Source organism: Pygocentrus nattereri, chromosome 7 (genome assembly GCF_015220715.1).
Source record: "Pygocentrus nattereri isolate fPygNat1 chromosome 7, fPygNat1.pri, whole genome shotgun sequence".
NCBI lineage: Eukaryota > Metazoa > Chordata > Actinopteri > Characiformes > Serrasalmidae > Pygocentrus > Pygocentrus nattereri.
This window is the reverse complement of record NC_051217.1, coordinates 32,708,187-32,721,363: the sequence shown is the minus strand read 5'-3', so window position 1 is coordinate 32,721,363 and position 13,177 is coordinate 32,708,187.

Genomic DNA, 13,177 nt, shown 5'->3' with positions numbered 1-13,177 from the left:
TTGGGGCTATATCTAAATGTCAATTCCAACAAACCTCATCACTTATTTGTGACCTGAAACTTTTATGTGATGCACTCTGATGGAAGGCGATTCTTTGAAGGCAACGTGTTCAATACCTGTTAGTTCTGAATGTTTGCAGTCTGTGGTACCCAGTGATAGCGGGATCTCTGAACATTTTCCTGCTGTTTTATTCCATAGTAACAGGACAGGAGACTCACCCAGTGAATAAGAATGCTGAGGCTCTTGAACCAAGCTTTTTAAAAAAGCATGTGTAAAACACATGTGCTGCCACATAAAAAAATTATAGTATTTTTTATCTTTTTTGGGCTTCCCTTTCTTTGTAGGCGTCCGTTAGCTTCATTTTCAGAAATTTAGCCAGCTGCTTAGAGGAACCCATGGTTGTTGAGTGCTGACTCAAGGTTTGAAGTCAGAAAATTCATTATGCTTTAGAATTGTCATCAGCTGACAAGTCCTATTGACAATTCTTGACCTACGTAACCAGTCCTAACAAGTTAATTACGGCTGAGTAAGTTAATTAAGAATCAAATCTTTTTCTCTTCTGCATACAACTGTACATACTGATCTATGATGTTGTGCTTATCTTATTCAGTGTCATACTCATGGCCTAGTAAATGAAATTGTGATGCTGGAGAAATGCATGACATGTTACACACCTCTGACATCTTTCAAGTGGCATGGAGTCTGATGCAACGGTGAGTTTGAGATACTTGACAACTATGTACACACCAGGCTTTCTTAATCTTGATGTGTATCCATTGAATTAAAAAACATGTATGAGAATGTAACATTATCACAGAATATCAAGAATCATGAGCAAAAAAGTAGATCAGCCTGTTTGTGTTTTATAATATATCTATAGAATCAGATGGATAAATTAAGGTAATATTACTTTATTTAAATGTAGGAATTAAGAGAACCACATGACTTCATCAATAAATAAAAATAAAACACTAAAACGCAAACTGGAACAGAACGATATATCTCTAACACTAATTCCTGCCAGAATTTCTGCCACTGATGGACAATGATCAATTTGTTCATCCTATATCTGTAAGCAGTGAAAAACATGCATTTAGCTTTAAAGCAGCCTGTCATTCTCATGAAAACGTGCCGAAGAATGGTTTGGTTTCCAGTTCATGTGTCTTCTAAGACTAGGAGATATCACTGTTTAATGTTTGTATTTGCATATTGTTTTCCTGTTTGAAGTAAAATTTGTGTACATTTTGGTGATGAGAATTTTGGTAAATCGTGGATACAATCAGCTGAAATGCGCTTTCTCCGCAGGGTCGCCAGGTTCTCCCTTAGAGATAGGGTGAGAAGCTCTGTGATGCGTGAGAGGCTCGGAGTAGAGCCGCTGCTCCTCTACGTTGAGAGAAGCCATTTGAGGTGGTTCAGGCATATGGTAAGGATGGCCTCTGGACGCCTCCCGACGGGGAGGAGACCCCGGGGAAGACCCAGGACATGTGGGAGGGATTATATCTCTCGACTGTCTTGGGAACAAAAAAAGAAGCATTTGACTATTGTTTGTACTGCAAAGGAATGTTTTCCCGAAAAGAACTGTGGAGATATGTGCTAAGATGCCCTTTAAAATCTATAGGCCAAAAACAGAGCACAGATGATGCACTTAAAGACCGGAGAAAAGTTTTTCAATCCTCCTTGTCTCAACCTATTTCAGACGGCGTGTGGAAGATGTTCGGAAAAATGCATCAAAATGATGTCACTTGCCATAAGAAATGACCACTGCACACTGCAGCTTGCTCAGTCATTATTTAATAAACATGGGCATGACCCATCAAAACAGTACACTCGTCAAAAAATAAGAGAACTGGGAAGATTAATTATCACCCTTCATAAAACTACAAACATTCATGACTTAGAAGAGGCTAGAAAGCCCAGGAACTTTATCAAACTCACTAATGCAGTAAAGGAGGAAGCAGGATTTGATGGTGAAAACAGCAGCTACAAGTCTCCAAGCCTCACATTAAAAACTGGTGATTCTATGAGAAAGGTCAGTGACCTTGTACAGTGCTGTGCACTCATGGCAGATGAGCAGGAGGCTATCAGACCTGTCAGCATGTTCCAGAAGCTGTATGAAACGAAGTGGTCAGAGTTTGTCTCCCATTCTGCCTTGTCAAATCTCAGTGAAGCAAAATACAACAAAGCTTCTCCCCTGCCACTTACTAGAGACATCCAAAAGCTCCATGAATTCCTTCATCAGGAGACAGAATCTGCACTGAGGGTCCTAAAAGAGAAAACATCTGCTAAAGATTATGCTGCACTAGCAAGATTGACCCTTTGTCAGGTCATACTCTTTAACAGGAGACGGGCTGGTGAAGTGTCAAAAATATATAAAAACTACCAGGACCCCAAGACTTCAAAGATAAATGATGATGTAAGTTTTGGCCTGTCATTACAGTCTTACTCCAAATTAAATTAATTACCTCATCAATCTTCAAAAAATACTCCATTATACTCCAGATATACTCCATTGTACTCCAAAATACTGCACAAAGATTTTTTTTATGTAAAAGTAAAACTGAGAGCCTTTGCTATGACACTTTAAACTGAGTTCAGGTGCATCTGCTGCCACTGATAATTGCTGGGCAGCCATTTCTGAGCAAACTGAGCGAAAAGGGGAGATGGGCTTTGTCAATGAAGTGACCAAGAACTCAGAGGTCACTCTGGCGTGCAATGGGGAAGACAGGAGAACCTGCCAAAAGGACAGTGGTTTTTGCAGCACTCCACCTATCATGGCTTTATTGTAGTGGACAGATGGAAGCTACTCTTCAAAATGCACATGATGCCCCTCTTGGAGTTTTGACTTTAATACGCAGCGCTGAAGCAAGCCAGGCACCACTGATCATCTGGTGAATTGACATGATTTTCAGGACCATTAGTGCACTAACAGTCACCTTATGCTGACTGTTGCCTTGGTCAGAAGCTGATGGTGCCCAACCTTCAATGGGTGTTTCAACCCTTAACTCTAACACTCTCCAGCTGACAGGTCAGCAGTGGTGGCCAATACTCTGCCCATCAGCTGCTGGCTTCCTGCATATGCCCTACCTCTGAAACCACAGCTAACAAGAGACCACCATGATTCTAGAATCACTTGGCCAGAGTAGCCAATGAAAATCTGTCAAAATAAAAGTCCCTCCTAAAAATTTGTAAAATTATTGTTTAATTCTTTGATTTGAATATTATAAACTAGTTTAAGAAAACCAGAGTATTTAAAGCAATTTAAAAGCTTTAAAAAAGCTTTTTAAAAAAATTATTCTATACTTACTGTTTCTGGGAAATACAATTTTGTGCTGGCACTTAATCAGGACACAAAAATATACGGATATAAATATACGGATATAAATATACCATGTTTTGTACTTGGCAAATACGCAAAATCAATGGTTTTCAGACATTTTGGCTGTAATAGCTTTGGTATAATGAAGATTTTGGCCTGTATTTACAGAAACCGATTAGGTGACTATTTGCTTCCCATGCTTGTTAGCACTGTTAGCCTAGCAGCCCTAATACTACACTAAAGAAGCAGAACTCGGACATCAAACATGTCTTTGTTTAATGACTGTATTTGGAGTGAGCAGAAAACCCTATGAGTCATTATCGGTGTGCTGAGTCTTTGAGACTGTTCTGTATAATAAAGCAATTATGATGGTTTGTTTACCTGTGAAGAATTTCTGATTTATTCTAATAAAACATGAAGATGACGAGGTGGACCAGGATATGACAGGGTGGACAAGAACATTTCACATTTACAACAATGGCAGTAGTTTCATTAACAGCGTGTCCATCATAAACACCTCAGCTTATATTTGAGAGAGGAGAGTGACTCTGGGTGAGTGAGGGACTGAGTGTGTCTGTGTTTTGGTCATGCTGACTATTTAAGTGCTCTTGTTACAGTTTGACTCTTTTAACATTAATAGTTTAACAGTTAATAGAAAATATTAATTTGTATAAAAAACAAGAACGACAACAAGAAAACAACAAACACATGGCATCTATATGTCCACCCTATTGTGCATGTGTCCACCCTGCCATGGCAAGAAACATGACAGGGTGGATGATTTTAGCTAAATTATTATTACTTTTAAAGATTATTATTATAGAGACTGTGTGAGAAAAATGAAGTGAAATTCACTTATAGATTCACTGAACATGCAGCAGGTCTTCAGTCCATTGAAGATAAAACAATATGACTGTTGTGTCGTCACTGATGTCCAAGTTCACTTTCTTAAGGGGTCAGATATCCCAAGATGACAGAGTGGACAGCAAATCTTGAACGTGTGAACAGGTTAATACATTTATGAATAATGTAAATGTCTAAATTATTAATAAACATCTTTAAGACTTTATGAAAAAAATAAACATTTAAAAGTTGTTATTGAAGTTACACTTAAAAGAGACATTCAATTTAACCATGAGCACCTCAGACACGTCAAAATCCACGTCAAAGAAAACGGTCTAAAAAGTACAAAATGTATTTTAAAGTGAAGCTTAACATTCTTATATACTCATAATAATGTGTTCATTTAGAGTGAAGCATGAACTGGTTCAGTAAAGTGAATCAAACTCATCTCCATCTTGTCTTTTACTGTCTTTCAGGGACACTTTCCTGTAAGACACAGCAGGATTAAGACTCTGATTTGTTCCACTTGTAGAGCTATTTTACAGTAAATACAGTGTAAATCTCCTTTACACAGGGCTACTGTGTTAATCTTTCTGTAAATTCTCTACATCTTCTTTCTTATTTGTCTCTCTGTCTGCAACAGTTTTCAAACTACAAGATGACTTTAAACTCCCATTCATTCACTAAATCAGGGTCAAATGTGGTTCTGAGGGTCTTTTTTTGGAGAGTCTGCCTATGAGGTTGTCTGCCACAAAATATATAACAAATTAGCCATAAATGTTGCACAAAAACAAACAATATTGCAAACAGGTCAGCGCCCGTCCAGTCCACCATCAACAAACTGAATGAGTGTGTGAGCAGCAGGACTGGCAGCACCAACTTCCACAGTTCACCATAACACATGAAATGTCAATGTCGTAGTAAGAGTGCCAGTTCATAATAAGAGATGAGTTCACTCAGGTACTGAGGGGCCAAGCTGTTCAGAGCTTTATATGTTAGTAGCAGAATTTTGTCCAGCTGAGGTCATCAGTGATGTGCAGACCACAGAACCTGGAGCTTTCGACTCTCCGCAGATTTGAAGTTCACAATCATCTCTTTCTTCGTGCTGTAGTGCTTTGATTCTGAGTGGCTGGAGAGTTTGGTGTAATGGTAGAATTACACAGTCGAACTTACACAAGTCTAGAACTGTGTTTTACAAAGAGGGGGTTCTGTAGGTGATGTGGAAGTGTGTCAAAGACAAAAAAGGCAAAGCAAGTTCAGCTTGTGACTGACACCCATCCAGGGTTTCCCTTTATTGTACAGGAATCCAAGCATTTTAATATGTTAGTGTTTCATGTGAAGTTTAAACTGCTTCTTCTGATCCAGTCTGACTTTACTTTACATCTGAAGAATAGGCTTCATTAGTTTAGATTACCCTCAAAATAGGGACAGTTATTTGGGAAAGACGCACTGCTGGTGAAATGTTTAGGCAACAAGCAGCTTTTCAACTCAGTAAATGAGAAGATGAAGATCTGCAGCTGACCTCTAACGTATCTGCTTTAGACTGATGGAGATCAGAGCTACCTGTCTGCTGATTTAGTGACCAATCAAGCCGCTGATCGAGTGCTGAAGGATTTTATTGAGTTGAGGTGAGATGTGAAGTATGATGGACTGTATGTTACAAACACCGCTGTCACGTAACTTAAACATGTTTTGAACTAAAGACCGTTACCAAGGTGAAAGAACGTTCCATAGAACACTAAAGAAGCTGAACGTCTAAAATCGTTCAGTCGTTCACCGACACCCAAACGATCAAGCTGCTTTCTCTTGAGCTCTCACTCTCAGCGAACTACCGGAGTCCTTCTGCTTTAAGATGAAGCTTCCTGCGTTCATCTTCGGCGCTCAGCTGCGGCCAGCGGTTCTTTGGGCCGCCGGCATCTCAGCAGCAGCTGTAACGTCTGCTCTTCTTTTTTACAGGTGGCGGATCCAGGACGGACAGCGGACGACGAGGGACGAAGATGCAGCGACCCAGACGGACGGCTGCGACGGTAAGTTAGGAGCGGATATTTCTGCCAGCATAGAGCGCTAAGAGAGACACCTGATGTAGAAAAACGGCCGCAGAGAGAGAAACTTAGTGCTGCTGATCCTGACAGCGTGTTCTGACCTGCAGCAGCTACAGCTGACGGTGGGCTTTAGTGGAAAACAGGTCTGAGGGGCTTTTGGGGAGAAAGACTTTTAAAAAATGCGCTTTTTATTTAAGTGACCGGTTGAAGACTTTAACAGGCCGAGACTGGGTGATATGGAGGGATTTCACTTTGTTTTGTGTCAGTAACGTTAGCTAACTTTAGCCTAAAGCTAATCACTTGTTGTGTCTGTTACTGAGCAACAGACGATCCGCGCGCAGCCGAAACGTGAACACTTCTCCACAATAATGTGAAAAATGTGAGTCAGTTTGTCACAGAGCTGCAGTTATTGATGTGAAAAGGTCCAAACTAAAGTGTGATAAACTGTAAGATGTGAATGTAGTGAAAGCGCTCAGTGCTGTTTATCAGAGCAGCGTCAGTTTCTACTTCCCAAACGCTTTTAACCAGCAGCGCTAACGTTATTCCTCCTAATAAACAGACACAGACCAGCTCTGTCTCCTCATTATTCACCACCAGCACTGGAATAGCTCATTAGACGAGCTTTCACCAACATTAACACACGAAGTCGATGAGAGGAGACGGGGTAGATCGAGTCTGCTGGGCTTTTTAAAACGCATATTTAGAGAAACTAAAACATCAAAAGTCAACCCACCATTTTGCAGCAGGGATAAATGTAAAGTCATTATGCTGGTAGTGAACTGTGCTGCCTGTCACAGCCCGGATACTAAGCAGATATTGGTCCAATGGCTTGATAAGATCGACCCCCTCTTGGACTGTGAGTGGAAAAAGTGATGGACATGACATTTTGTCTAATACTCTGTTTAACCACTGGTTGGCCGCCTGGAAAACGCTGAGCAAAAGTCATTGGGCTGCCAGTTTTGCCCTCAGTGGGGCAACAGGGGGCTCTATTGCAGTCTGAGAGTTGTCTAAAGACAATAGAAACAGAGGTTAGAGTAACACTGGCCTTGTCCTAAAGTTGGGACAGTAATTAGGAAAATTTGTCTAGTCAGGATGTTTCTGTGATACTGTTTTCTGATCTGGAGTTAGGATGAGAACATGAAGTTAGGAACTGTTGCTCTGTGATAGGTTTTGTCCTAAAGTCAGTCCTAACTGAAGTTGTCATGGTTACTAAACAGATAAGTTCAAGTTCAAAGTGTTTATTGTCATATGTACAGAGGAAACAGGTTTCCATATATACAATGAAAAGCTTACTTTGCTCCTCGCTAAGAATGCCAGATATAACATTAAAAAATACAAAAGAGTATATATACAACCATATATATTAATCAAGAAACAGTGCAATGTATAAATTACAGTGGTATGGATGGATAGTGCTGTGCCTTGCCGGGAACATGATTATCTGCAGCAGAAATGAGTAGTAAAGTGATAAGATAAGATTTCAGAGTTAAGATGTTTCTGTAATTCGGCCCCAGAGTAACAAACGGTCAGATCATAGTGACCCTTCAGCTGCCCTTCATTCAGGAGAGTTGTTGAACATTGCTGCAGATTCTCTTTACACTGTAAAGGCCTTCAGGATCCTGAACATGCCAGTTACTATTTAAACTATTTTCCTCAGGAACGGAGGAACACAGGCGGCCATCTTACCTTCAGGCTGTGCCCCCGTGCCACAGGTAGTCTTTCTTACTCATCAGTTTAAAATGGCTAAAGATCATGAAGATAAAGTTTATTCAGACTTGACTAAACCAATGTCCCTGTATTAACCACTGATTTGTCTTTGCTGTAGGAGGTTTCTGTGCTCAGCTGGCAGCAGGCGGTCTTCATCCCACCCCTTTCTTGCGGAGCGCTGGTGAGATTTGAGGTAAAATTCTGTTCTTCACACTGATTCAATTCAAAGAAAGAATTTTTCCCACTAATATGTGATTAGTACTGCAGTCTCCCCTAAACACTTTATTCTCCTCTGTCCCTGTAGCAGCACTGCCAAGCTTTGGACAGAGCAAACAGGATGTTTGCTTACACCTTCTCACAGCCACGTTTTGACAGCACGAAGGTTCGTTTCAGCTGATTATTTTGCCAATGATTCACTTTTCAGCACAGAGAAACACTTTACTGACTGTTGTAGTTTGATTCTGAGTGTGATGATGGTGAAGTTAATGAGATGTTTTCATGATTCCTGCAGCTGGTGGAGGTGAAGCTCCAACACAGGACCATCTGTGAGGGGCTGGAGTCTGAGCACTGGTGGGTGCTCAGCAACGAATTTTATCATCTGTTCCCGGAGGTGAGACTCAGTTATTGGAGCAGGTTCATCATTTCACTGTGATCATGTTTTCTGCCATTTGTGTCTGATTTACTGTCTTTTTATTTGAACCTCATGGTGTTCACTGATTTTACAGCTTCCTCCTCAGCACTTCGCTACTGTGGCTGCTGTGGCCTGCATCAAGGTAAAGCTGTAATCTCATTTGGACCGTAAGACCTTTGCTGCCAGATTGCCCTGTTTAGATGTTTTCATCAACATCTCATCTGCTCATTCAGCGTTTTGGAACATCGATCAGCGAGGCGACCTTCTACCTTCGCACTGAATCAGTGGAGACATCACTGCAGAATGTTACTCTGGTTAGTACTTCATTGTGTACTTTTGCAGTTCAGTTAATAGATTGTAACTTAGTAGTTTGTAAAATTGTGTCCAATTATAAATGTAAGCATTTTCAGCATTTCTCTGTGTGTGTTTTGCAGCAAACCAAAGTGGGGAAGACACTGAAGATGGTATCCATTGGTTCAGATGGCTGTTTCAGGACTCACCATTCCAGCAACACCCGGATCCTTGAGACGCCGGCACCGTATATGGTTTCTAGCAAACCACGAGGACCCCCACCAGGCTTCTAATCACACTCTACACTTTAAAATCATACCTTTTTAAAGTTCATTATCATAGTGACTGTAGTTATTATAGTGCTAATTATATCGTTTTTTTCTATCATTCTGTGTGTGTGTGTGTGTGTGTGTGTGTGTTTTTCAGATGCAGTTTTCTGTGTAACCAGGAGAGCCCCTGAAGTTTTATCTCTGAGAGAATGACGGTGGATCATCACATCTTATCATCTCTAGACTGGAAACATGGTATGAAATAATATTTATTTTAAAGGGGAATAACAGTAAATGTTCAAATCCTGCATGGTTGAATCATTGCAGTGTAATATTAAAGTCATTCAGAGTGGTTTGATGTGAAATAGTTTACTGTAGAGAAAAGTTTTCTATGTAATCTTTGTGACAGTAAAATAGTTCTCCATCTGTTTTTATATACAAATGTGGACTCTGAAAAGTAAAATTTTAATCCAGTCATATTTTTTTCATAAATTGTATCAGCAGGGTTTTTTTTTTTGTTTTATTAGCCTACCTGTTTATTATAAATGATCACACCAGTAGGCATTAAGGGAATTCTAACATTTTAAAACATTAACATGTATAATAGTGTTGTGTTGTAACTCTGGAAGGGCATGTCAGGAGAATATGAAACAGAGGAGTAAGTCAGAGTTTATGATTGGAGTGAATGTGATGGTGTGGGGAGTGTGTGATGTGTGATTTTTGAGGTTTCATGAGTTTTTCATGAGTAAAAATGTTTTAATAATAGACAATAAAGTATATTCAGTTCAATTTGCTCCTGTGTCAGTAAAGATGCTAATGCCTTTTATCTTCTGTAAAATGAGCCATAAAAATAACCTCCGGTTATATTAATCCTGTGCAAATGGAAATGTTACTAAAACACTATCATATCGTGTGGAAACAGAGTTTCTCAAGTCGGGAGACGCTCAAAGAAGCGCGTACTTGTGTTCTCTGACGAAGCTGAAGTCGGCTTCTTATTCGCCAGCTTCTTGTTGGGAATTTTCTTGTTCCTCCTTAAATGATGCTGCAGTTATTATTATAATGCCTGAGGAGCCAGAATGTAACTGCTGGACCATTTAAGGTGGAAGGAGCACAATCACACAAGAAGCTGGTGAATAGGAAGCTAACTTCAACTTCTCAGGCTAATATGCAGCGTTTCTGTCCTGTCTCACGTGCACAACTGAGAACATGTAAACATGACTAGAAAAAAAAAAGCTAATGGCAATTAATAACACACTGCATTCACCTAACACAGTGAGGTAAATCATTATGTAGACAAAATAATAGATAAATGAAATGTTTTCACATCTGTTCTACTCTTTCCTGTAGTGAAGGCAGTGCATGAATAAAGCAGCCACTCCCATCTCTTCCATTTAGCCTGAGATTTCTTATCCTGTGTGAATCACTCTTAAACATTACAGATGTCCTCAGGGTGAACTGTCATTGCCCCACCTCCTCATAGAAAGTGCAACCTGTCTGAATAGAGCTTTACTCTGTCTTTTTCTCTCTTTCTCACTGTGCTTCATTCAGTGCATCATTCCTCCTGGATTCGAGGCTCTAGACAGCAGTGACTCCTACATGTCTTCAAGAAACTGTGGACTTCAGGGTCTGGACCAGATCAGAGGATGCACGCCGAAGGAAGCCTTGACAAGAAGTGCAGCAAGACCTTTAGAGACTTCACCATCAGCCATCACTGGACTTTATCTCCAGCGTTTATTTTCATCAGAAGCAGGATCACCTCTGGCATCATCATTATTGTCTTAGCCACAGACCCAGGACCATTGGAGACATCAGGACCCATGAAGAGGAGATCAGCGCCATCATCACCACTGGATATTATCATCAGCAGAACCTTCATCACCGCTGCCATCTTACACATCAAGATCTCAGTTATCATCATCATCATCTTAGCCATGGACTGAGTCAGAAGATGTTACTTCATCTCATCATCATGACAACAAGCTACCAACCAGCTCAGAGTTTTTTGCGTTAAAGCAGTGAATCTGCTTTGTGTGACATTGACTCTTTACTGAGATCCTGCTAGAAGGCTTCACAGCCTGGGTTCTAGACTGTTGGTTGTAGTTGCTGTTCTTTAGTTTGTCTATAACTAACAGTTTGGCATCCATGCTCGGACTAATCATCATTCAGATGGAATTTTGACTTTAATAAGTAAAAATAATTAAGATTATATTTAGTTATTGTCAATCAAAATAGTGGCAAGTCTCAACAGCATATAATTATCATTATTTCTATTTTGTAAATTGTATTTGTAGAGTATTTATAATAACTATAACCCTATGAATAGTTTTCAATAAAGTCTGAATTTATTTCAATGTTACAAACAAATAGATTTGTTCTAATTTTTACCTTCTGTGAAAATTATTCCTTGAAAAATTCTCATCAAAAAAAAGTTGTGAAGTGCATTTTTATACCTGCTAGAATCTGATCAGTGTATTTATATTTGCTTTGTAGCTGCTATAAAAGGTATGAATTCATTTTAAACAAGACACATTTTCATGGTTTTCTTTGGGTCAAACCACCTGACTGACACCTGTGACAATAAATTAGAGTTTTTACATTTTTACTCATGAAAGGGCTGCTAACCTTGTTAGATCACCATGAAGATCACATTTTAAAGACGTCAAAATAAAAGTCTTCTTCAGTTGGTTTTGCTACAACATGAAAACTCCCCATTTTCATAGGTTTTATCATAACTGGACATTCAGCTTTTAACTGTCTGAAGCCTTAGAACTGTGCTAAAGCTACATACCTGCATAGTGATATTTTACAACACGCTCCTGCATTAAATCCTCCCAGAGTTTAAAGAAGGAATAATACTGACAAGCAGGACGTTATGCAGATGATGATGTAGTTCCAGTTTAAGATTAAAAGTGTAAATAAGGAATATCCATGCAGTTCTTCTAAAATGATTTTATATATTGAGTTTAGGTAGTTTATGAACATAATTCAAAGCAAGTCTATGAAGATTTTGGTGAATATTTGTGGAAACGGTTTAAGTCACTGTCAAATTCCAGTGTTTGTTAGCACCATTAGCTTAGTAGTCCTAGGGTCATTATCATATGCTTTGACTTTAGAATCTCAGAACTTTCAAAAAATGACTTAAGGTTTTTAATTATTTTTAATATTCATCATCACTAAAAGAGTGATACACAGAAAATGTCTGCGTGAAACTTAAACACTTTATTTTGCAAGGTCAAGTCAACAACTTATGATGCAACTACATGTTGTGTCCACCCTGTCATGTAAAAAGACAACATACATAAATGATGTTTAGAAAGTCTTGTAGAAACTATGGAGTCATTTTCAGAGAGACATGGTGTCCTGTTTTTCACAGTAACTCTTATGGCCCATCAAAATGATTGGTATCCATAATTACTGTTTACTCAAAAACACAGTAAAAAGATCACAAAAATCTGAATCAGAGACAGAGCCAGTCCAAAAAGTCAAAAAAAGATAATGAAACAGCAGTGGCACCAAGGGGGGATCAATAAACAGAGTCAAAGACTTCAGAAAAAGGTCTAGTTACTCTAAAATATCCAACAGTGGAGGAATCAAGTCAGTACTCAGGTGAGGATGACCTCTGGTGATGAAGGCAGGTATTACACCTGACAAGATTCAGATTCAGATTCCTTTATTGATCCCAGGGGGAAATTGCAGTTGTTACAGTTGCAGCCACTTATGTAAAAATAAACACTTTACTAATAATTTAAGACAATATAGAGAAATTTACAGTATGTACACAAGATTTAAGTACTTATGAGTATAGTAAGGTGGCGGTGATTGTGATAGTAATATGAAACATCAGGTATAAAGCAGTTACAATTATTTAAATTAAGTTAGTGTCCCTCTGAGTTATTGCACACACAATTGTTAATATTGCACATATGAACAGTTTCGTATTGAGTTTTGTGAATCACACACTGAGGGAGGAGTTATAGAGTTTGATGGCCACAGGTAAGAATGACTTCCTGTGGGGCTCTGTGGTGCATTTTGGTAGAGTGAGTCTTGAGCTGAATGAGCTCCTGTGTCTCATCACTGT